Source organism: Sus scrofa, chromosome 9, assembly GCF_054392235.1.
Source record: "Sus scrofa isolate SSC_HxYL_T2T_F1_AM1 chromosome 9, Sscrofa_HxYL_maternal_Yorkshire_Landrace_v2.0, whole genome shotgun sequence".
Lineage (NCBI taxonomy): Eukaryota > Metazoa > Chordata > Mammalia > Artiodactyla > Suidae > Sus > Sus scrofa.
The window spans coordinates 26,362,836-26,388,821 of NC_139391.1; the positions used below are offsets into that span (position 1 = coordinate 26,362,836).

Sequence of the window (25,986 nt, forward strand, 5' to 3'; positions counted from 1 at the left end):
TCCCTTGGCTAAGAAGGCAGCTGCAAGCCTTTCCAGCTATGCTCCTCACTATACCACCCTTGTAATAATGGAACAACTGTGTGCCCTCTGTCCAAGCCAGCAGCCCTGCTAATCATGTACCCAACATTGCTTATCAGTTCTGCTCCTGTAACCTTGCTCGCTCAGTTTCTTAGGGAGGAACACTGTCTGCTTGGGGATGGGGGGAGGTCCGGGATGCCTACATGGGAAAATCAAGACCTTATAGTGTATAAAAGTTACTGAGAACAAAGACCTGGTGCTCAGACTCTGGAGGTGACTCCTCTGAGCCCGCACCGGTGCTGAATAAACTTTGCTTTTCCATATCTCTGAGTGCTGTTTGTCTCCTTCCATTGCTACGGTTTTTGCGGTTTCCGCAACACTACAGAGGAGGAGAGTGAGGCTAAGGGGAGTTTAGGGATTTGCTTGGCAGTGGAGCTGAGAAATGCAAACCGGTCCTGCAGAAATAAGAAGAGTAGGTAAGAGGCAGGATGTGAGCACTTACCTGGATCCACTGAGGAGGTGGAGGAGCGGGTAACCTGAGCCAGGTAGGAGGACAGATTGCATTTTACTGGCTGCAGGTATGTGAGGGATGCTCTATATATGTTATCTTACTTAATGCGCCCCACCTCCTGGTGAGACGGTGTGATTCTCCTTTTACTGGAGCTCAGGGAGGATACCCAGCAGGTCAGGGGTAGGCTCATGGTTTGAGCAGGGTCTGTTAGACAGCTAGGTCTGTACTGCCTCTTAGGCAGGGCTTGGGGCTGAGAAACAGACCAGCTTTGCTCAGGAATTGCTGCTTTAGTTCTCTGTGCAGGCCCAGCTCTGCCAGGGTGGGAGGGGCAGGTGAAACTACTGTGTGGGGAGGAGAAACAGGGAGGAGAGGGTCACCTTTCTTCTGAGGGTTCTTTATCCTTCATACATTCATCCGTAGTTGGGAGAACAAATCTGACTCCATACTAGAACTGTTCCTTTCACTTTAACCTTATTTTAACCTTTGTCCTCTGTCTCTTGTGCTTAGTCTTCCTGACTCTACACCTTTTGCCAAAAAAAGCTGCCTATAGCCGGAATTATACAGGATAGCCTATTCTCAAGGCTCTGATTTTAACAGCATCATCTTTTTAGATAAAAAGTTGCAGAACAGAGGATAACATTTGTTTTGTTGGAGGTTGATAGGAACATCGTGACCTGACCGTGACCTACATGGACAACTACAAGAACATAGGATTTCTGCAGGAGAAGTTGAAGACTAATACACTGGGTGATGTTCAAGTGATCAATGTAGAAATAGACAAACTTGAGGAGTTCCCGTCGTGGCACAGAGGTTAAGGAATCCGACTGGGAACCATGAGGTTGTGGGTTCGGTCCCTGCCCTTGCTCAGTGGGTTAAGGATCTGGCGTTGCCGTGAGCTGTGGTGTAGGTCGCAGATGCGGCTCAGATCTGGTGTTGCTGTGGCTGTGGTGTAGACCGGCAGCTGTAGCTCTGATTCGACCCCCTAGCCTGGGAACCTCCATATGCCGTGGTTGCGGCCCTAAAAAGACAAAAAATTTAAAAAATTAAAAAAAAAATAAGAAAAAGTACTATAGGGAATCTGAATCATCTTGGCTTCTCATTTGATCTATGTGAAAAATTTCCTTTCTTACTTTGTCAAATGAGTTTATTGAGCTTTGAGATTTTTTTTTTTTTTTCAGCCATGCTCTCAGCTTATGGAAGTTCCTGGCTCAGGGATCAAATTGGCACCACAGCAGCAACTGAAGCCACAGCAGGGACACCCCTGCCAGGTCCTTAACCCACTGAGCCACCGGGAAACTCCAGAGGCTGGCGATTTCTGAGAAGCCAGGATGGAGGCACATGGAAAGAGGAAAAGATTTTGCATCTTTTATTTTTTCTCTGCATAACAATGCATTTTTTTTCTCTTGCATGTAAATGAGATTGGAGTAATCTTGGTATCTCACTTGCTGAGTGAAGGCTGCCTGAGACATATGGGCCTGGTGCTCTGAGACCAGGGAGGGGTCCCTGCTTCTCCTTAGTGGTGCTCTCCTAATTGGCCTTTGTGCCTGTTTTCAACTCAGATTCATGCTGAGATTGTTAACTGGCTTGTGGTTAGCAGCTCATTCACTCCCCAGCTCCAGGACACCAAGGACTGGTCCCAGGAATGGCCCTTCTCACAGTGTTGCGGTGGAGGTACCTGGAGCAATTTGCAGAGCCAAGGACAAAACTGAGACATGTCCGGCCTTAGTTTCCTACTGTCCCAGGAGAGTGGAAGTTATTCATGCAAAATGGCTTAGGCAGGTTGACAGTGTTTGGGGTCTAATTTCTATCTGATATCCAAGTTTGGGACTTCAGAAAGCTGGTGCCTGAAGGGGGCACTGCCTCTGGCTCCTGTGTTTGCCTGAAGGAGACAGAAACTGCTGACCTCACTCCCATTAGGATCACTGAGAGGAGAGAGAATGAGAATTTAACACCTTTGGGGAACCCCTATTGTCTGATGGGCAACGGTAACATCCACAGCTACTGCCAGATGCAGTGTAGACATCAGCTCATCTGATCCTCAGAACATCCCCACCGGGTAATAGCTCCATAGCGCTGAGGGAAAACAGTTTATAGAAATTAAACCAGGTTGCAGGGTCTCCCAGACCATAAGTGTCAAGGCTGATCCTCAAATACAGGTCTGCTCATGTGCACCTCTAGATACTCCCTTTTGGTTTTTTTAGGGCTGCACTTTCGGCCTATGGAAGTTCCCAGGCTAGGGGTCGAATTGAAACTCTAGCTGCTGGCCTATGTCACAACCACAGCAACGTGGGATCCGAGCCGCGTCTTCGGTCTACGCCAGAGCTCACGGCAACGTTGGATCTTTAGCCCACTGAGCGAGGCCAGAGATCAAACCTGCATCCTCCTGGATGCTAGTCAGATTCATTTTTGCTGCGCCATGACGGGAACTCCTCTAGATATTCCCAGTAAGGGCGGATGATTAGGAACTGGGAGCACTAGGAATCTAGGGCTGTTGATTTTAATAATTCTGTAAAAGGATACAAAGTCAACAGCCCCCATGGCTCCTGGACACCCGGACATCCCAGCTCTTTTTTTTTTTTTTTTTTTGTCTTTTGTCTTTTTTGTTGTTGTTGTTGTTGTTGTTGTTGCTATTTCTTGGGCCACTCCCGCGGCATATGGAGGTTCCCAGGCTAGGGGTTGAATCGGAGCTGTAGCCACCGGCCTACGCCAGAGCCACAGCAACGCAGGATCCGAGCCGCGTCTGCAACCTACACCACAGCTCACGGCAACGCCAGATCATTAACCCACTGAGCAAGGGCAGGGACCGAACCCGCAACCTCATGGTTCCTAGTCGGATTCGTTAACCACTGCGCCACGACGGGAACTCCCCCAGCTCTTACAATGATGAATACGGCTGTGCTCACTCTCCCGGAAAACCGCAGAGCTCCTTAGGAGGGAAGGGAGCCAGGTGGAGACTGCAGCCACGCTGGGACCATGTAGCACCCAAGGTTGGCACTTAATTAAAACTGTGAGAAGCCGATCATCTCTGGGGCCCAGAATGCTAAAGCTGCTAAAGACTCGTGGAAATTTAGTTCCTCCATTTTCTAAAAGCGTAGCCCCAGGAGTTCCCAATGTGGCCCGGTGGTAACAAACCCAACTAGTATCCATGAGGACGTAGGTTCAGTCCCTGGTCCCGCTCAGTAGGTTAAGGATCTGGTGTCGCTGTGAACTGTGGTGTGTGGGTTGCAGACGCGGCTCAGATCTGGTGTTGCTGGTGTTGCCATGGCTGTGATTTAGGCCGGCAGATACAGCTCTGATTTGACTCCTAGCCTGGGAACTTTTGTATGCCATGGGTACAGCCCTAAAATGCAAAAAAAAAAAAAAAAAAAAAAAAAAGGCACATAGCCCCAGAAAGTTGAAATGACTTGTTCAAAGTTGTGTAGCTAGGTAGTCAGAAATGACAGCAGAAGTAGTTGCAGTCCTATTCCCAGGCATGATCTCACTCCATCCTTCCATAGTCCAGGGACAGAGACAGCAGGGTGATACCTACTTTATTCATTTGCTGCTGGATATGCTGAGGTTCACAGAAACCAAGGAGCTTGTCATGGGGCAGCGGGTCCCCCGCGTCTGTCCAGTTTTCATAGCTCATGGCCTCAGCTGGTGGGACAGTCACAAGCCCCAGATTTCCATGATCACAGACTTCATATCAAATAATCTGCCTCATGCTCCCTGTATAGTCACACTCATACTTGTCAGACCGTGACACCTGATATTTGGGTTTGGATGGCATGGTTGCCACACTGAGGTTTTAGGCCAGCTGTGTAGCCTCATGGGGACTGGATTTCAACACCAATCTGCCTGTCCTCAAACAGAAACCCATAGACACACCCCTCTTCCCCGAACCTGCTCAGGGGGGCTTGGGCACAGCACCCTGGGGCAGCCTCTGCCGGGCAAGGTGCTCCGGCCCGGCCAGGCCAGCAGCAGTGTTGTGGTTCTGGAGAATCTTCTCGCTCAGCTGCTGGTTGTTTCTGGGCGAGCTCTGGATCCTTCCACCTTTCAGGAGGTGTAAGGTGAACATTTAATAGATGCTGGGCAGGAATAAGTCCCAGGTGCCAGGACAATGTACGCATCTTCCCCCCCCCCCCCCGCCCCCCAGAAGGCCCCCTTGCTGGGAAGCCCCTGTCTCTTTAGAGCCTGAAGCCTGAGGCCCTTTTCAGGCCCTTCTGAGGCCCCTCAGCATGAAGCCCCTGGGCTCTGAGAGACAGAGGGCTCCCTCTTCCTGTCTGGCCTCCCTTCTCTCCTGCTTGCCCCCAGTCTGGGCGAAGTGGCTCACATGCCCCCGCTAAGAGCCAACACTGCCTTTCTGGCCAGGCAGCCCCAGGGGAAGGGCCCAGCCATGCAGCCACAAAGGCTTTTGCGCTTACTGTGCTCGGCTCCTCTCTCCAGGTCACTTCACTCCTGATAACTCTGAAGAGTTTCCCTCTATCCACCCAGCTGAGACGGAGGAGGGTGCAGGCAATGAGGCAGCTCTGGATGCGGGCCTGCCAGTGCTGCGGGAACATGTGCGGAAAAGGCCCAGGTGATGATCGGACTGGGGGTGTCAGAGCTTAGCCCCCCCCTGCTCTAGACACCGGCCTGTTGGCCAGTAGCATCTCACAGAGACGGGCAGGGAGCCTCCTGGTTGTACTTTGGTTTTCCAGCCGGACCTGGTCTCTCGCCAGCCCAAGAAAGGACATGGATTGTCAAGGGGGGCCTCTCCCCTTCTCACCCATCCCTTGGGCTCCCCCAAAGCTGTGATATGGGTGCAGAAAGTGATGGATAAAGTGGAACCCATAGGGGCTCACTGCCAAGAATCTGGTTATCCAGTCGCCCAGCAGGCTGAGCCCCAGATGGCTTTGCTCTGTGTCCATCTTGGCTTTCGCAGTTGGTGACAAATGTGACTGTGGGGGAAAGCCCTCTTTGTCTCTGGTCTATCTGCTATCCCTGCCTGCCCACGAGAGCACATTTCCTGCTGGTCATCAACTAAGTTTTATTTCTCTTATGCAGTGGCCCCCAGGGTGCTGTGAAACCTCTGAGAAAGTGGAACCAAGTGATTCCCTGGTCAGATATGTGGTTCCTGAGGCCTGTTTTGTAATTTGCAACCTTGGTAGCAAAGTGCTTTGCTCTGTTGTGCCTAGACCTCCTCTTGGGAACCCTGAGGTGCTGTCAAGACAATATGATTTTTTTCAGAAGGGGAAACAGGATCAGAGAAGATCCCATCTGCCCAAGGTCAGGGGAACCAAGGGAGAATTCACAGTATTGAGATTACCGTCTCATCCTGGGCTGTGCCACCAAAGCAGATTCTGGGCACCCAGGCCACATTACTTGTCACCTACAGAGAGTTCCTGGACAAGCCACCCTCTCTGGGGTGGGTAGCCCTCAAGCCTGGGAGGAACAACTTTTGATAAGGATGTGGCTTTATCTGGTCCCCAGATCAGTCCTGTAAATTTTGTCTTCAATGCTGCAAACATCTGTACTATTTGATGCCTTTTCACAAGAGTACACTGTTCCTAAGAATCAATAATAATGTAAACAGGAGTTCCTGTTGTGGCTCAGTGGGTTAAGTCTCTGACATTGTCTCTGTGGGGATGTAGGCTTGATCCCTGGCCTTGATCAGAGGGATAAGGATCTGGCATTGCCACAAGTTGCAGCATAGGTTGCAGATGTGGCTCGGATCCAGTGTTGCCTTGGCTGTGACGTAGGCTTGCAGCTGCAGCTCTGATTCGACCCCTGGAAACCTTCTCCAAAGCATAGCATTAACCTTACTGGTAATTTGTAAAAACACGGACAGAGGTAACAAGATAAAAATATCAACCAGGCCGTTAAAGCATGCCTGTTATACATAGATATATATACAGACAATAACTTACATTCTTTTATTCCCCCTGCAGCATGTAGAAGTTCCCAGGCCAGAGACTGAACCCAAGCCATAGCAGTGACTAGAGCCACAGCAGTGACAATGCCAGATCCTTAATCCACAGTGCCACCAGGGAACTCCATAACTTACATTCTTAAATCAAGTTTTTGGATTTATACAGAAATCTCAAATACATTTAATATTGCAACAGTGTGAGCGGAGTATTCTTCTTTTATGGAGGAGAAGCCTGAGCTTCAGAGAGAATTTAAAAATTGCCCAAAGTCTTACATGTATCAGATGGAGGATGTGGGATGCTAGCCCAGATATGTGTATGCTTGTTTCACTCACATAGGGGTATTGTCCACACACCCGTTTACATGTTCCCATGTGCTTGCGATTTTATGTGCATGTGAAACACAAGCCACATCCACAACCGTTCAATTTGTTAACACATCACAAGGGTGATGTGTGCATCGGGTCTGCCTCTCTGGTCTCCAGAAGGCTGACTGCCATGGTCAAGTTCTCCTGTCTAGACATTGATCACAGTACCTGGAGGGACCTTGCAGAGATAACAGAAAGATCACGCTAATGTAATTATTAGCACAGGCACAAATCTATTCATAGCTCTGAGTTGGAAATAGAGTTCTCCCTCCTTTCCAGCTTCATCCAGCTAAAGAGGTAAATGACCAGTGAAGGAAGTAGTTTCATTTGGGTCCAGCCCCAGCTTCCTCTCTTCCCAGGTTCTGTTGATTCTCTGCTGCATTTTTTCTTTTTTTCTTTTTTTGCTTTTTAGGGCCTAGTTTGGAGGGTCCCAGACTAGGGGTCGAATCAGAGCTATAGCCGCCAGCCTACGCCACAGCCACAGCAAGGCCAGATCCGAGCTGTGTCTACAACCTACCCCACAGCTCACGGCAATGCCGGATCCTTCACCCACTGAGCGAGGCCAGGGATCGAACATGAGTCCTCATGGATACTAGTCGGGTTCATTTCCGCTAAGCCATGACGGGAACTCCAACATTTTTATGATGCATATGTTTTATGCCACCACTTGGCACAAAGCCTGTGAGCACTAACAGCTCTGCTCGACCGCTGCCAAGCTGCACGTGTTTGGGTAAGTTACTCGACTTCCCAGACTTTCAGTTTCCTTATTTCCAAAATGTGGATCATCATAATAGCAGGAATTAGAACCCTCATACCTCATATGGTTGTGGTGAGGATGAAAGGTTCCCGGTACATGCAAATGCTTTTTATCGACAGAAAGGGTACCAGTCACAGAATGTGACAGTGCCTGATGCAGATTAAATGCCCAAGAAATGCTACCCACTCACATCAGTCTAGGGAGCACTGACTGCTAAGGCCTTGATGGTACTTGCTGAGGAAGCCTTTATCATTGCCTTCATCCGGGGCACTGCTGGGGTGGGGGGCTTCCCTCAGTGTGCCCTGCACAACCCTGGACCCTGACCTTGGCCCCAGCAGCAGCGTGGGAGGTGTGGGGGGTACTGATGATCTCTGCAGCTTTTTGGTCTGAGTGATAGGCATCTTGGTTGTATTCAGTGTTGCTTTGGAGAGGACGGTAAATACCTTGTGGTGAGAGAAGGGCTTCTGGGTTCAGATCCAAACCGCAAATCGCCGCTGCCCTGTGTAGAGCTGCGGCTACCAGGACCCATCCCAAGAAATACACCGAATATCCTTTTCCTCCTTATTTATTTATTTTATTCGGTCTTTTTAGGGCTGCACTCCTGGCATATGAAGGTTCCCAGGCTAGGGGTCAAATCGGAGCTACAGCTACTGGCCTACACCACAGCTGCAGCCATACCAGATCCGAGCTGTGTCTGCAACTACACTATAGCTCTCAGCAACACCAGATCCTTAACCCACTGAGCGAGGCCAGGGAACGAACCTGTGTCCTCACAGAGACTAGTCAGATTTGTTTCCGCTGCTCCACGGCAGGAACACCATCCCCCTCATTTGAGACAACCTAAGGCACGCTCCCATTGCCTCTGTACAGGGTCAATTTTGGAGAAGTCGAACTTAGGTTAAGAGCGTAGACCCTGGAATCAGACTGGCTGCTTTCTCACCTCAGCTCTGCCACTTAGCGGCTGGAGTGACCAGGACCAGTTACATAGCGGCTTCCCCAGACCTCAGTTTTCTCCTCTGTAAAATGGGAGTGATAATGCCTACCTCACAAGATTGTTACGAGGATTAAGTAGGTCTATGTATGGAAAGTACTGAAAACCATGCCTGGCACAGACTAAAGGCTATGCAATTAAGCCCCAGAGGAGAATGGTTTATGGCTCCAAAAGATTTAGTGTTCAGTGGGCATCCGAAAGCAGCAGGTATAACTGAAATGAAACTGGTGAATTTCTTTGCTTGAACTTTAACCGGTTCTATCCATTAGAAGAGTTACAGCCTGTGACAAGAACTGCTACACGGTCACAAAAACCTTTTCCTCCTGGACCCAGAGCTAGCCTAGCTTTTGCAGCCTCCCTGTGGGAAGGCGTGGCCATGTCACTACATCTGGCCTGTGGACGATAGACTGACCTGAAGCATGCGACGCCCAGGCCTGGCCCAAGATGGGTTCTCATGTGTGATTCTCCATCCTCTTTTTTTTTTTTTTTTTCCTTGTCTGCTGGCTGGATGCCGAGATCCTAGGGGATGCTTGAGCCACGAGGTTTTTTTCAGCTTATCTTCCACCTCTACATACCAGATAACACTGGTTCCTGAGCCTTTCCAGATCGCAGGGCTGGATTCCCCCGGATTCGTGTCGGCTTTCTCCTCAGTGGGTACTTAGGGTTCTGCTTTCTCTCTTCTGCCTAAGTTAGGCCCCGCACTTGCATCTGCTTCCCATCCTCTCAAAACACACTGACATTTCCTGCTCTGCGACCTCATCTCCTGTTATCCTGTCCTTTTCAATGACTTTTCTGTGTTTCAGAAGGGACTTTGCAGGAGGCGGTAGGGCTCAGTAGGTACAATCTGTCACGATTGAACAGCAGTCCTGTTTGATGGTCTTTGGGATTGACACTAGAGAGGCAATACTGAAAATAATCTCAGAAATAGTGATGTTGCTTTTTCAAGTTATTATTTGGGATGTTTAAGCACAAATGGCACATGTAGTATAATTCATGGGCCTTTAATAAACTGGGTGTTTATGAAACAAGAAGTGAAGAATATGTATAATGTCTTTTCTATTTATTTATTTATTTTTTTAAAAAAGAATGATAGGAAATTCCAGTTTTGCCCCGTGAGCAGCGGGCTTATTTACCTTCATCTCCAACTTGGACCCATGCCTAAGTCAGGTCATCGGACGCTGGCCTGCTTTCTTGATAGGAAGGAACTGAAAATCCAGTGGGCAGCTGAACTCGGTAGATTTTAGGTTCTCTCACACCTCTGAGGTCCCATGACACTGTCTAATATCTATTGTCCACTTGTAAATTCGTCGCACTTTTTTTTTTTCCTTTCCTTTTTAGGGCACCTGCAGCGTATGGACCTTCCCAGGCTAGGGGTCGAATCAGAGCTCTAGCTGCCGGCCTACACCACAGCCACAGCAACTCGGGACCTGAGCTGCGTCTGTGACCTACACTTCAGCTCATGGCAACAATGGATCCTTAACCCACTGAGCGAGGCCAGGAATCAAACCCTCATTGTCATGGATATTAGTCAGATTCTTAACCCACTGAGCCACAGTGGGAACTCCTTTTATTGCACTTCTGATTCAAGTATAAAAGTCTCATCACCTCAGCCTCTCTCTACTGAAGTAACTGAATAGCTTTTGTGTATGTTTTAAAGATTTATTTTTCCTCCTTTCCCAAAGATCAGTTGAGAGAAATCTAAACTATATTTCACCTTTCGGGGGCTTTGGTGCTTACAGATATCAGAAGGCACACCAAAATCTAATAGGCCTACTCATGGCTACTATATGTTCCTGGAGAGGACAGATCAGACTAAATTTCTCAGTGAACTTGAACTCTTTTGTAACCAAATATTCCCATTAGAGGCAGCCTAGATCCTATGAGAGCATAAAACCCTGGTGAGCTAAGAACTGTCTGAAAAGAGCAGCGGAGCATAGATTTTCTTAGTTGGTTTTTAACCCTATTAATTAAAAAAAAAAAAATTATGCCTGGAGTTCCTGTCGTGGCGCAGCGGAAACGAATCTAACTAGGAACCATGAGGTTGCGGGTTCGATCCCTGGCCTTGCTCAGTGGGTTAAGGATCTGGCGTTGCCATGAGCTGTGGTATAGGTCGCAGACATGGCTTGGATCCTGCGTTGCTGTGGCTGTGGTGTAGACTGCCAGCTGTAGCTCTGATTAGACCCCTAGCCTGGGAACCTCCATATGCCTTAGGTGCGGCCCTAAAAAGAATAAAGAAAAAAATGATGCCTGGGAAACTACATGCCTATTTCCTGAGGGCTCGTGGACAAATCCAGTAACCCTACAGAGGTTCTTGTGAAACAAATAGTTAAATTTACTGCTATTAGTAATAATTATAGTATAAGCATTTAGATTTTGATAAGGTTAATTACACTAATAAAATATTTACTAATAATAACTTCATTATTAGTAATACTATCAATCCTCTAGGAGAGAAGAGAGACAGGTGTAACAGGCTATGTCTGTGGACACGAGGAGAAATAGGACGTGCTCCGCAGCTGATCTTAAGAGTCGAGCCAGCCCAGGCACAGCCGCCCTCCCCAGGCTCTGTGGGGCTGGCCTCCAGCCTGCAGCCCAGGCTCTGCACAGCCTGGGGATCTCTGTTATTTAGTTGGACAGCCTTGTCTTGAGTGAGGAAGAGGGTGTGTCCCCGAGTTTAGCTCTCCACCCTGAAATGCGTGGGCAAGGAATGGGGCAGTGGAAGGGGCCACTGAAGAGCTGGGGAGGTTGGCAGCTGTTAGGACTGGCCCCGAGCATAGAAACCATGGAGTTGTGCTCAGTGCGGTGCCAGGTACTATTCTTATTCCTGAAAAAGAGACCAGGGACCCGCTCCCTTTGATGTGTAGAGAAAGTGCATTGTAGCTGATGGCATATGTTAATTGAGTGACTTCCTTCCATTTGGCCAGAGTCGTGGTCAAGGGGAAGACAGGCAGTGCTGCTTCTTGGTTGACAAGCTGGTCACCTAAGTGCCATCCAGACCCTCTGACTCCAGGCCTCTTTCAAGGGCACCAGCAGGGGTGAGAATACAGTGCACTCCTTCCGTGGCAAAGCCTCACGAGTTCTGGACTTTTGTGGGGGTCACCTGGGGTGATCCGATAGCTTCACTGGCTGGCTTCAGTGGGATTCCACCTGGATCTCACCTGTTGACTTGCAAGAAAGCCCTTGACCTACGTGATATCAGTGTCCCTTGTCAGATTTAGGATGTAACTTTGAGGTGATAGAAACAGTTGTGGACAATGAAGACGCACAAACACACACACACACACACACACACACACACACACACACACATACACACACACAAATATTACCGGTGGAATCGTAGCTGTGGCTTCTGGCCTACACCACAGCCACAGCAGCTCGGGATTCGAGCAGAGTCTGTGACCTACACTGCAGCTCACAGCAACGCTGGATCCCTGACCTACTGAGTGAAGCCAGGGATCGAACCCGCATCCATATGGTTACTAGTTGGGTTTGTTACCACTGAGCCACTATGGGACTTCCACAAATATATTCTTGATAAGGAATCCCTTTTTTAAAAAACAAATACTTACTGAAAAATGGAAAAACCAATTGGCAGGAGAATTTTTGGAGTAATAACCACTCTCTGGATACCTACTGTTAAAGACAGACAAGGCAAGAGAAAAATAGAGAAAGGTAGATATTTTTGGAGATGGAGAGGGAATATTTCTTAGACTTAATTAGGCAAAATAGTATCAGTAGAGGGAAGAATCTTGGCCTTGGAGAGGAAAGCTCTGGGAAGAGTTTTAAAATTTGAGCCCAAGGCTTTCTTCTCCTTGAAGACTCTTTCTTCCACTGTCCCCTCGTCCCCTGCCAGGTGGTCCCATTCGCCTGCCCAGAAGCTCTCTCTCCACTGCACAGGCCCAACATTCAATCTTTATTTAGATCTCAATGTTGAGCCCTGACGTCCCCGGGGAGGCTTTTCTGATCACCAATTCCCACTGCATACCCCTGCTAACCATTTCTCCCCAGATAGTCTAGCCCATGAGCCCATGAGAGTAGGGACCACGTATCATGCACTCAGCCTTTAGCACAGTGTCTGCTCTATGGTGGTGCTCAGGAAAGAAATAAAATTTGAAAAATTGAAAAAAAAAAAAAAAAGACTCTTCAAGCCCTGGCTCATCTTACTTTCTCCTAAAATCGTATTTCACTCACTGTTCTGTTTCTACCTCCCAGCAAAGTATTGCTTCCGTATTGTTCAATGTACATATTTCTCTTTCTTTCTTTCTTTCTTTCTTTCTTTCTGTCTGTCTGTCTGTCTGTCTGTCTGTCTGTCTTTTTAGGGCTGCACCTGAGGCATACGGAAGTTCCCAGATTACGGGTTGAGTCAGAGCTGCAGCTGACAGCCTACACCACAGCCGCAGCAATACGGGATCTAAGCCACATCTGCGACCTACACCACAGCTCAGAGCAACACTGAATCCTTAACCCACTGAGCCAGGCCAGAGATGGAACCCACGTCCTCATGGATACTAGTTGGGTTCATTACCCCTGAGCCATGACTGGAACTCCCCAATGTACATATTTCATATGCATCTGAGTAAATTATAAACTACCGATCAGTGAACACTAACTAGTTCTCTTCTTCCTCGTATTCTCCCTGGCATCATAGAGCCAAAAACCTAATGGGGAGGGGGGGGTGCTATACCTACTTTCTGATCTATTTAGTGAGGGGTAGGATGATCCACAATGAACTAGGTCTTCCTTCCTCCATCCTCATTCACTCTCCTCGACTTATGCCCTTTGCCCCATGGCTACAACCTTCCTTGGCCCCAGATCACTCAGCCAAAAGAGGGAAAAGACGAAGCCCATAATTAAGCCCATTCACAAGTGTCTTTGGAAAGAACACTTTCGATGACTTTAAAAACCCAGGTTAAATCTTCCAGAATCCCTTTCAAGGGTCCTGAGGCTCAGCAGTTATCCCCTTAATTCTAAGTGATAGAACCAACCCAGCAGGTTGGTTATGAGAGCTCTGTGCCTCAGTTTTCCCATAAGTATAATGGGGTTAATAGCACCTGCCTCCTACCATCTCCACGGGAACATGGTGAGATAGTGTTGTAACATGCACTGCAGTCCTCAGATGAAAGGTACCATATAAATACCAAATGCTATTAAAAGCTCTTGACCTATGGAAGATCATGGAAGCTTCATTGCTTATGGTATTCATGATAGGATGGATGAAAAGACAGGGGGTTTAGCCCAAGGACTTCTTGGCGCTGGGACCTGGCAGCTGCCCATAAGAATTAGGATCTATGTGTGAAGCAAGGGCCTAAAAGCAATTTGGCAGTTATCCCAGGGAAAGCTTTTAAATGTTTTAAAATTTTTCAATTTATGAAATAATTGACCTTGATTAATAAATCAAATGGTATTGAACTCTGGTAATAAGAGCCATAGCTTCTTGCCTCATCCTTTCCCTACTCCTGCCCTTTTCCTTAGGGCAGTTACTTGTAATATTTTAATTTTTTTTTCAAATTACTTTCCATGTTTCTAAATAAAATGTTTATATATATATTTTTTAATTTAAAAATTTTTTTTCAGAGATGCACCCATGGCATATGGAAGTTCCCAAGCTAAGGGTCGAATCAGAGCTGCAGCTGCCAGCCTACACCATAGTTCACGGCACCAGTGGATCCTAAACCCACTGAGTGAGGCCAGGGATCGAATCCACATTCTCTTGGATACTAGTCAAATTCTTGATCCATGGAGCCACAATTGGAACTCCCTATACTCTTGTTTTTTGATGGATCAATTTTAGAAACTAGTTATTGCCTTTGTGTCATTGATCTATTATGATCTAAATATTCTTCATCCTCTTTCCCTAAACCTTTTCATTTGGCTATGTCACTATTCCATTTTTTTTTTTTTATTATTTTCCTTTGAAACTTTCTCATGAATTTACCACTTTATTTATTATTCTGCCATAGACTTTTTTTTTTTTTTTTGACTTTTCTCTTTGTGAAATCTATTTTGTGAAAAATAGAAGACTAATACACTGGGTGAAGATCAAGTGATAAAAGTAGAAATAGACAAACTTGAGGAGTTCCCGTCGTGGCGCAGTGGTTAACGAATCCGACTAGAAACCATGAGGTTGCGGGTTTGATCCCTGGCCTTGCTCAGTGGGTTAAGGATCCGGCGGTGGTGTAGGTCACAGATGCGGCTCGGATCCTGCGTTGCTGTGGCTCTGGCGTAGGCCAGCGACTATGGCTCTGATTCCACCCCTAGCCTGGGAAACTCCATGTGCCGTGGGAGCGGCCCAAGAAATGGCAAAAAAAAAAAAAAAGAAAAGAAAAAAGAAATAGATAAACTTGAACTGGCTCCTTTTAATAAGAAGAACTTATCGACTCACATAAGTAAATATCCAAGGGTGGTAGGCTGGCTTTGACCTCTGCCGAATTCGGGGGGCCAATCAATACCACTGGATGTAGCTTCTTTCATCTCTCAGCTCCGTGTTCTACTCTCTGCCTTTATTCACAGGCTTCGGGGTGGTGGGGTGGGGAGATGGTTTATGTGCTCCCAGGTTTAAGTCCAGTAGGAAAGAATCTCTGCTCTTTGTCCTCAGCTTTAGAAAGTCTCCTTGTTCTTTGTTACCTCCAAGAATGCCTTTTATTTCATTTTATTTTTATTTTATATTGGGGTATAGTTGATTTACAATGTGGTATTATTTCAGGTGTGCAGCAACGTGATTCAGTTATGCATATACATATATATCTATTGATTTTCAGATTCTTTCTCCACAAAGGTTATTACAGAATATTGAGTAGAGTTCTCTGTGCTATACAGTAGGTCCTTGTTGATTATCTGTTTTATATATGATAGTGTGTATTATTCATCCCAAACTCCTAATTTATCCCTCCCTCCAGATCTTTCCCCTTAGGTAACTGACCCACAGACTTAGAAAACTTAAAGTGTCCTTGTTTTTTTTTTTTTTTTTTTTTTTGTCTTTTTGCTATTTCTTGGGCTGCTCCCGCGGCATATGGAGGTTCCCAGGCTAGGGGTCTAATCGGAGCTGCAGCCACTGGCCTACGCCAGAGCCACAGCAATGCGGGATCCGAGCCGCGTCTGCAACCTACACCACAGCTCACGGCAACGCCGGATCGTTAACCCACTGAGCAAGGCCAGGGACTGAACCTGCAACCTCATGGTTCCTAGTCGGATTCGTTAACCACTGCGCCACAACGGGAACTCCATTTTTTTTTTTTTTTTTTTTTAATGTGTATGGCTGCACTGTGGCATGTGGAAGTCCTCCAGCCAGGGATTGAACCTGCACCTCTGCAGGGACCTGAGCCACTGCAGTCAGATTCTTAATCCACTGCACCCAGTGAGAACTCCAAAGTCTCTTTGTTCTTGACTGGCCCCTCTTGAATCACGTGTTCTGAGCCAATTACTAAGACCAGGATAATGTGATACTCTGATTATCTGGTCCTGTGTCACATACTCCCCTTTTGAGCTAGGGGGGCAGAGTGGTCCTGATCCAAACTGCCTGAGTGAGAATGGGAGAAGGGCGATTGTCTCATCAGACGGAATCAGTGTGGGGCAGCTAAATGACAGCAAAATTTAGATGCGCCTGATTACATTTCGAATTGTGATTTAAAATGTATCTGGTAGCAGGAGCATAGGTGCTTTCAATCAATCTAAATCTAGGGATTTAGAGTGGCATAATGGGGAGAGGCAGGAAGGATTTGATCAAATCAGTATTTAGTGAATATTTACTGTATATCTTTTTCTGTTGTTATTAATGTCCCAAGATTTATTACTCACAGATCTCAGAAACCAGGAGGGAGGAGGGGAGGCAAGAACCAGGGGAAGGGCAGTCCTCCATCCCAGTTCATATGTGCGCAGGATGGCAAGAACTTCTTACACATAAGGTGGTTGGATTGGAGGTCACTAACTTTATGTGAACTCAACCCTAAGAGGTCTTTTTTTTCCCTTTTTCTTTCTTTTCCTTTTTTTTTTTTAACTCTTTTTATTACTCAGTGAATTTTATTACATTTATAGTTGTACAATGATCATCACAACCAAATTTTATAGCATTTTCTCCCAAAATTTTATAGCATTTTTTAGGACTGCACCTGCAGCATATGGAAGTTCGCAGACTATGGATTGAATTGGAGTTGCAGCTGCAGGCCTACACCACAGCCACAGCAATACCAGATCAGAACCACATGTGTGACTTGCACCACAGCTTGTGGCAATGCAGGATCCTTAACCTATTGAGCGAGGGCAAGGATCAAACCCACATCCTCATGGATACTAGTCAGGTTCTTAACTCCTTGAGCCACAATGGGAATTTCTACTGCGTATCTTAAAAGTAAGTGAAGATGAGGTCAAAGCACATTTTGTCTCTTCAGTAAGTATGTGTGTGTGTGGCGGGGGTGGGGGGAGTCGGTGACTGATGCAGAGTTCCCATGGGTGGCCACGTTGGTCGCCATGTGATACTTTGCCGTGGCCTCTGTCTTTGCAGTGGGATAAATAGTTAGGGCTCATCTTATTCATCAACATTCCGAGGAGGGGTTTGATCCCTGGCCTGGGAACATTCCCAGCTCCATGAGAAAGCTCTGAAAAGGGAAACAATTCAGAGCGTTTATCATCCTTAGTCTCCATATCCTTACAGTTTGCTTCACTCCAGTACCTTCTATTGTCAGTCCACGTGTCCACGGGACTTTCTCTGACTGTCGGCCTTCAAGCAGATGTGAGGGTGGAGAAAGTGGAACATTTTCCTGTTAGGAAACCTCCGAAGACGTACGATGTGAACACCCTTGCTAACTATCCCCAGAAAAGCAATTTCTGGGCTGGGTGCCAGTTTCCATTCTTGACTCACTGGATGGCCTTTGTCTGCTGTTCCACAGCTCGTGGCCTCAGTTTCCCACTAGGCTCCAACCAGACCTACTTTCTTCTCTAAAGTGTTGCGATATGTGATTGGTTTTACTGTTCTTCCTCTTCTATATTTATGAATTCCCACAAGCTGTTCTTCCTGCCAAGTAATCTCAGTGAGAAGTGGTAATAATAATAATAATAATAATAAATACTATCAACAACAATAACAGTAAGTTGCATCTATTGAGTGCTTTCTTCGTATCAAGAAGTCTGCTGGGGGTGGCCGAGAAGTTAATGATTTGGCATTGTCACTGCTGCGGCAGGGGTTTGATCCCTGGCCTGGGAACTTCTGCAGCCCAGAGCCTAGGGGGGAAAATAAAAGAACTCTGCTACGTGATGATTTTACACAAAACAATGCTTTGTCTATTTTTCAGTAAGTGGTCTGATTACATTGTTGCCATTTGACATATGAGGAAACTGAGGCATAGAGTGATTCCTCAGGGTTTGCCTCATTCTGGAGCCAGTGTTCTTAACCCTTGCTCAGGGCTGCCTTCCTAAACAGCGAAAGTTGAAAGGCTTATGGACCAGGACTGGCCAACTTCAGAGGCCAGAGAAATAGAACTTACCTGCGGCATTTAGAGAGAAACTTTGTGATCATGGAGCCTAACAGTCTGCAGATGAGGAAACTGAGGTAAAGATATTGAGTAACTTGCTCAAGTTCATACCTGACAGGACATCTTTGTCAATAATGATTTCAAAACACCATTTGAGGGAGTTCTGTCGTGGTGTAGGGGAAACGAATCTGACTAGGAACCATGAGGTTGCGGGTTTGATCCCTGCTCAGTAGGTTAAGGATATGGCATTGCTGTGAGCTGTGGTGTAGGTCGCAGATGAGGCTCGGATCTGGCGTTGCTGTGGCTGTGGTGTAGGCCAGCAGCTTCAGCTCCAATTAGATCCCTAGCCTAGGAAACTCCACATGCCACCAGTGCAGCCCTGAAAAGCCAAAAACAAACAAACAAAAACCCCACAAAAAAAAAACAACGAAAAAAACCATTTGAGTCAATATCAGATCTCACCCACTGTTACTTAACAAAATGTTTTGCTCCTGCAACATTGGCTTTCAGTGATAAAACAGAAAAGTTGCAAGCACATCTTTCTGGTACTGGCACTTTCCATTTTAAGAACCAAATCATATTCTCCACATAAGTATATTTCATCCAGCTTTTAAGTAAAACTGCTAGAATGCACATGGACTTGTCACTGCTCTTTCACAGTGTGTGCTATAGAAAATATCTGATAGAGACAGAGTCATCTGATACAGGAATTTTGTCATTATTCCTCCGTTTTCTTTTTAAGTATCATAATGTTTTTCTGAAGCTTGGAGTTAGTTTTAGAGGCTTTCAAAAATATCTGATTTATTTATTCATTTTTGTCGGAAAGACCATAAGTTATAGCCACACCTCTGTAGGTTTTTCTCTTCTCCAATGACCAGATTAATCAATTTTTCCCTAGAAACAAGGTCACTGGGATTTGTTTGAACATGAAACAAGAGCATCAAGGGGTTTGTTTTTGAGAAGTTTTATAACAAACAGTGCACTGGGCACCAGGGATGGGTGAATTGTCCTATTGTTAAATCAACTTTTTGGATAGTAACGGTGGTATTTTCCGGAGATAACTTTCTATTTCAGCTGATGTGGAAAATCACCACATTCAGAGATTCACTTCTTCCAGTACATACCCAGTAGAGTCTATATTTATACCGGCATTCTTTTTTTTTTTTTTTTCTTTTTTAGGGCTGTGCACCTGTGGCATATGCTGGGCCCCCATCTGTCTTTTGATGCATGTGCATTGGATTGATGAGTGGAGGGGCGGGGGTGTGGAATGGTGTTTGGAGCCCTTTCTGCCTGGACATGGTTGACAGATAGCAATGAAATCCCTCAGATACCGATGGCTGCTGTCAAAAATTGTGCTCCATCTCATTAGACAAAGCAAGAGTCTGAGCGGCATGGGGAAGCTTTAGGCCCAGACTATGTCTGTCTTGGTGAATGTTCTGTGTACCCTTGAGAAGAGTGTGTACTCCACAGTTATTAGGTATAAATCTCTGTGACTATCAATTTCAGTGTGTTGTGAGGGTTGCTCAGATTCTCCATTGCCTACTGATTCTTGACTCCTGGTTCTACAGTTAGTGAGGGAAGGATGCTAAAATCTCTGCTATGATTGTGAATGTGTCTCTTTCCCCCTTTACTTTGGTCATGTTTACTTTCTGTATTTTGAAGCTCTTTGATGACATGCATATGCATATAGGCAATTTATGATGGCTATGTCTTCCTGAGGAACAGGCCATTGTATTATTACGAAACATCCTTCTCCATTTCTTGTCATTTGCTTTTTAATGCAAGTATTGAGCTAGTACAGGCTTAGAAGAAACGCTCCCCATCAATTTCAGTCCAAAAACATTCTTCCAACTGAAACCACACACCTTCTCGGATGAGACTTGAACCCACCACATCTTAGATTGAACCTGTGATCCCACACTTAGGAGGGAACTTGAACCAATTGTCTTTTTTTTTTTTTTTTTTTTTTCTTTGTAGAGCCACACTCTTGGCATATGGAAGTTCCCAGGCTAGGGGTCAAATTGGAGCTGCAACTGCCAGCCTACGCCACAGCCCCAGCAACACCAGATCCAAGCTGCATCTTTGACCTACACCACAGCTCATGGCAATGCCAGATCCTTAACCCACTGAGCAAGGTCAGGGATCAAACCCACATCCTTATGGATACTAGCTGGGTTCATTACTGCTGAGCCACAACAGGAACTCCTAAACCCACTGTCTTTTCATTAAACCACTCACCTGGTGTCAGGACTTACTGAAGCGCTGGTTCTTTTGTCTTATTGCAGAAAGAATTCGTCATGAGGCAAAGTGGTGGGCACCATTAGCCTAGGACACTTGTGAAAATACAAGTGGGCAGTAAGGGAGTCCAGTTCGAGAACAAAGAGGGCTACATTTTTATAATCAAAGAAAAAATGGAGGGGAGGGAAGAGCACCTTCTTTCTTATTTTGGGCTTGATGTCAAGGCTTATACCATTAGTTCTTTAACCCTATCTGGTCTAACCGGGACTGACATGGAATGAGTTAAATCATATGTATATTAGCGAAAGGGTGGTTACACATACCCTTACCCATAGGGTAAGTCATCTCAAGTTTAGGTATAATGTCCCCTTTCACCTAGTTTTTTCTTTCCCCTCTCACCTATGTTTCTGTCTTTGCTACCTGCAGAAATGCTACTCTCCAAGGACCATTAACTCCCTGGCTTTGTGCAACAAGATGTAGACCCCAAAGATGAGGAGCGAGTGCTAAGGTTGCTGATTCTATCTGGGAAAGGGTTGCTTTTGATGTGAGAACTGCTAAATACTCTTTCAGATGGACTGCTAACCTCTCTGCTGGTACAAATGTCTGCTTTCAAACCAAGGGGCCTTTATTGTAAAATGCCTTGGGCCAGGGAAGACTTTGATGAGGGCAGGTCCCTGCTGCAGACGACATGAAAGGCGACACGCCAGATGTGGCCTCACACCACATAAAACACATCTGTAAGAAGAAGTATCAACACATGAAAACCCTATTCTCCGCCCTACATGTCTTTCATTAGGCTTTATTATAGTATCGGCTCTTCCTTCATAAGCATTTCTTAAGAACCGTAGAAGGTGTTGTCGGGGGATATAAAACTGAGAGGTATGTCATCTGTCCTGCGGGAACTTGTTGGCCCTCTGGGGCACAATCGAGGCACAGGGCAGCTGGCACAAGGGCTGTGGCCTGGCTATCAGAGACACTGACGAGGCCATCAGGCTGTGGCAGGACTTAATGACCCTAGTTGTTTGGGATGCGAGGGAAAGGGGGCAGGGCTCTTGTTCCTATGGGAAAGATTTCTGGCGAGGCCAGGGATCGAACCCACATCCTCATGAATGCTGGTTGGGTTTGCTAGCCACTGAGCCATGACTGGAACTCCCAGATTTCTAGAAGAGTTGAATTTCGGTACAGACCTTGGAGATGGAAGCTGAGGGTTAGGAGAAATGATGGAATTAGAAGAAAGGAGATTTGGGGAAAAAACAAACGTGTAAAGACACTAAAACAAACTTAGCAGAGCATTTGTTTGGCTAGAACAGAGGCCATAGGCAGCAAGTAGTAAGTAAGCATAAGATGGCAGAGGCACAGACTGCGGGGAGGTGTGGGCTGTGTGGAGCCAAGACATGACGGGGAGTCCTGACGACAAGCTCAGAAGTTTTGACTTGATATGACTGGCAACAGGGAGGCAGGCACTGGATGGAAAATTACAATGTGAAAAAGAGAGCTTGAGAAGGAACTTTCTGGTACAGAGATGAAGGCACAAAGCTTGGAGTCACTGAAGATTGGAGACCCATTAGGAAATTCTAGTAATTCTAGAGTAATGCTGTCCACTAGAAATATGTAAGCCACATGTGGAATTATATGATTTTTATGGTCACATTGAAAAAAGAAAAAATTGAAATTAATGTAAATAATATACTTTATCTTGATATACTGAAAGTATGACATCAACATGTAATCAATATAGAAATTATTAGTCAACCACTTAACAGTTTTTTCATACCAAGTTTTTGAATTCCTGTGTGTGTGTGTGTGTGTGTGTAGGGCAGCACCAGTGACATATGGAAGCTTAGGGGTTGAATCAGCTGCAGCCACCAGCCTATGCCACAGCCGCAGCCACGTCAGATCTGAGCCGTGTCTGCAACCTGCACCACAGCTCATGGTGACACCAGATCCTTAAACGACAGAGCGAGGCCAGGGATCAAACCCATGTCCTCATGGATACTAGTGGGGTTTGTTACTGCTGAGCCATGATGGGAACTCCCCAGTGCACGTTTTTTCTTACAGCACATCTCAATTTGGCTGTTAAATTTTCCTTGGAAATCCTTGATCTGTTAAAAAAAAAAGTCAATTCACATAAGAAAGTGAATTCGCAACCCAAGAAAAGTTGATTCACAAACTCAAGTTATTCTAAATGTACTTGAATGTTAAAAAAGTTGATTCACCTACTCGGGTTATTCCAAACGGACTGGAAATTTTCCCAGGAACAAGATTGAGTACCGTCTATTCAATTAAAATTTACTAAAATTAAATTAAATAAATTTTTTATGTCTAAATAAATATTTAAAATTCAGTTCCACCATTATCCAAGCCATATTTGGAGTGCTCGGTGGCCTCGTGTGGCTGGTGGTTGCCACATGGACAGCTCAGGCGCAGAGGCCAGGTCTGGGGAGATAGCTGGGGACAGGAGCTTGAGTGGAGGGCACTCCCATCAAAACTGTGCTTCCCTTGATGCACTGACGCACAGAGGCAACCAATTAATTTCTCCTGAGAGAGAATGATAATTCTCCTTGTGTCTAAAAAATGTTAACCTCATAGGTTCCCTGATGACAGGCACGTGTGCTCCGCTCACTTTCCCTTCCACCTTCACCCAGCGCAGGGAAGCGGTAGACGCTTGTTAAAAGCTCACTGACTTAAGGAAACCACTTCACCTGAAGCCTTGAATGCCTTTCAGCCTTCTCCAAGCACAATGGTTTGTTCATGAGTGTCTCAATGTCACCTTCTAGTCAGAATCATCCCTGGGTAGCAGAGAGGGAAAAGCAAGCATGTTTTTGCCTGCCTCTCAGGGGCCCTGATTAGAGAACGGTGAGCAGGAGCCAGAAAAGCTGGTTGAACAGTGTTTGGGTTTTTTTTTTTTTTTTTTTTTTTTTTCTTTTTAGAGCCACACCTTCGGCATATGGAGGTTCCCAGGCTAGGGGTCGAATCGGAGCTGCAGCTGCCGGCCTACACCACAGCTCACAGCAATGCTGGATCCTTAACCCACTGAGCGAGGCCAGGGATAGAACCTGTGTCCTCATGGGTACCAATTGGGTTTGTTACTGCTGAGCCATGACAGGAACTCCTGAACAGAGTTTGATCTGGGTGTTTTCTCCTTTTTCTTCCTTTTCCAGCCTGTCTTCCCCTCCTAGCCTTGTTTCTCTTCCCCTGTATTAGGATTCATCTCTGAAATGAACACAGAGAGTTGTACCGCAGCATTTAAAAAATCTGGGGGCTTCTGATCCCACCTGATGATTGCTGCAGAAAGCCTTGGTCACCGCTCTGTGACAGGACAATGACCAGATCAAGGCCCTGGCTCTCATCTTAGTGATGACAGCCCTGACACTAGCTGCCAGTGCTGAGCCCCATTAAATCACTGTGCCACCTGGAGCCTCACAAAGCAGCCTTCATGTAAGATATATATTTCTTTCACATTTTTTAGACTGGTTTTTAAAGTAAAGTTTTGGATTTACAGAATAATGGAACAAATTGGACATAGAGTTCCAGGTATGCACCTCCCCTGCCCTGTCACACCCCCCACCCTGCACACAACTTCCTCTAGTCACATCTTGCCTTAGTGTGGTTTATTTGTTAAAATGAATAAGTCAATATTATGGCATTATTATTTGCTAAAGCTTGTCATTTACATTAAGGTGCATTCTTTGTGTTGTACCTTCTAAGGTTTGACAAATACATAATAACATTTGCCACTATTACAGTGTTGCACGGAATACCTTCACCTCCTAAAAGTCCCCTTTCCAAGAAATCAAAAGGGCAATAATATTTCACGACATGTGAACATGATGGGAAATTCAAATTGCAATGTGCGTAAATAGATTTATTGGGATGCAGTCACACCCATTTGCTTATGGATTGACTTTGGCTGCTTTTGCTCTACCACAGAGTCGAGCAGTTAGTTGCCTGTAAAGCTGCAAATATTCACTCACTGGCTCTTTGCAGAAAACGTCTGCTGGCCCCTAACCTTAACCATAAGTTCTAGAAAGTCTGAACTGTCACCCCTCTCCAACCCAAATTCTAGTCCAACCCAAATGATTTAAGATACAAAACTTTGGAGTTCCCGTCATGGCGCAGTGGTTAACGAATCCGACTAGGAACCATGAGGTTGCGGGTTCGATCCCTGCCCTTGCTCAGTGGGTTAACGATCCGGCGTTGCCGTGAGCTGTAGTGTAGGTTGCAGACTCGGCTTGGATCCCGCGTTGCTGTGGCTCTGGCGTAGGCCGGTGGCTACAGCTCCGATTCAACCCCTAGCCTGGGAATCTCCATATGCCGCGGGAACGGCCCAAGAAATAGCAACAACAAAAAGACAAAAGCCAAAAAAAAAAAAAAAAAAAAGATACAAAACTTCCTGTCTGGAATGTTAGAAACTATTTCTGTAGTCAGCTTTCTCCCAGGGCCCTAAAATCCCTTCTGCCATTTTGCTGACGGGTCTTTTGTCACTTATGAATGGGCGTTCTCGTTGTGGTGCAGTGGTAATAAATCCGACTAGGAAACATGCGGTTGCGGGTTCGATCCCTGGCCTCGCTCAGTGGGCTAAGGATCCGGTGTTGCCGTGAGCTGTGGTGTAGGTCACAGACTGCGGCTTGGATCCTGTGTTGCTGTGGCTGTGGTGTAGGCCGGCAGCTACAGCTCCAATTCGACCCTTAGCCTGGGAACCTCCATATGCCGTGGGTGCGGCCCTAAAAAGACAAAAGACAAAAGACAAAAGACCAAAAAAAAGTGAATCTTTGACAAGAGGTCTGCAGTGAATCTGTTCATAAGTCGTAAAATTTTGGATCAAAGAATTCATTCGTTCATATATTCTTCCTCCCTCCCTCCAACATTCACTTAGTACAATTGACCTTTGAACAACACTGTTCGAACTGCAGGGGTATACTTATGTGTGGATTTTTTTCAGTAATAAATACTATGTAATTCAAGGTTGGTTGAATCCCCAGATGCAGAACTGTAGACATGGAAGAACCATGTATGTGGGGGCCGACTATCAATTATACATGGATTTTTGACTTCTGGATCATCAGCACCTATAATCCCTTACTGAAGGGTCAACTGTATTTGCTTTTTGTTGTGTGCCTTCTTGGTTAGCAGAGATTAAGAAAACAGCCCTGGAGTTCCCGTTGTGGCGCAGTGGTTGACAAATCCGACTAGGAACCATGAGGTTGCGGGTTCGATCCCTGCCCTTGCTCAGTGGGTTGACGATCCGGCATTGCTGTGAGCTGCGGTGTAGGTTGCAGACACGGCTCGGATCCCGAGTTGCTGTGGCTCTGGCATAGGCTGGCAGCTACAGATCCGATTAGACCCCTAGCCTGGGAAACTCCACATGCCCACATGCCACGGGAGCGGCCCAAGAAATAGCAAAAAGACAAAAAAAAAAAAAAAAAAGGAAACAGCCCTTATGTTGAGGGAGCTCAGGAGTGAGTGCAGATGACAGAGATATAAATTTACAACAGCAGCAGAGTGTGATAAGTGCTATGATAAGCGCCAGGCAACAATAGGGTCGTAGGCCCAAGAATTAACCACCGATCATTTATTTAACAAACATTTCCTAGGTACCTGTTAAATGCCAGTACTCTACTAGGTGCTGAATATTATGGTGGGCAAGACAGATATTAAAGAGCTGTAAGTCTAGCTTATATTTACCATGAACATAGAAGGAATTTTTAATGCCATGTGATGTAATCTAATCATCCAGAGAAAAATCCT

The 25,986-nt window shown here is 46.1% G+C and overlaps 1 protein-coding gene across 1 annotated transcript in view; it reads left to right on the plus strand.

The window, feature by feature from the left end:
• Positions 1 to 510: 510 nt before the first annotated feature.
• Positions 511 to 25,986, plus strand: part of HEPHL1 (hephaestin like 1) — a 134,142-nt gene continuing 108,666 nt past the window's right edge. Inside the window, exon 1 of the mRNA XM_084975727.1 lies at positions 511 to 563. The gene's annotated coding sequence lies outside the window, so the exon portion shown is untranslated. The remainder of the gene's footprint in view (positions 564 to 25,986) is intronic.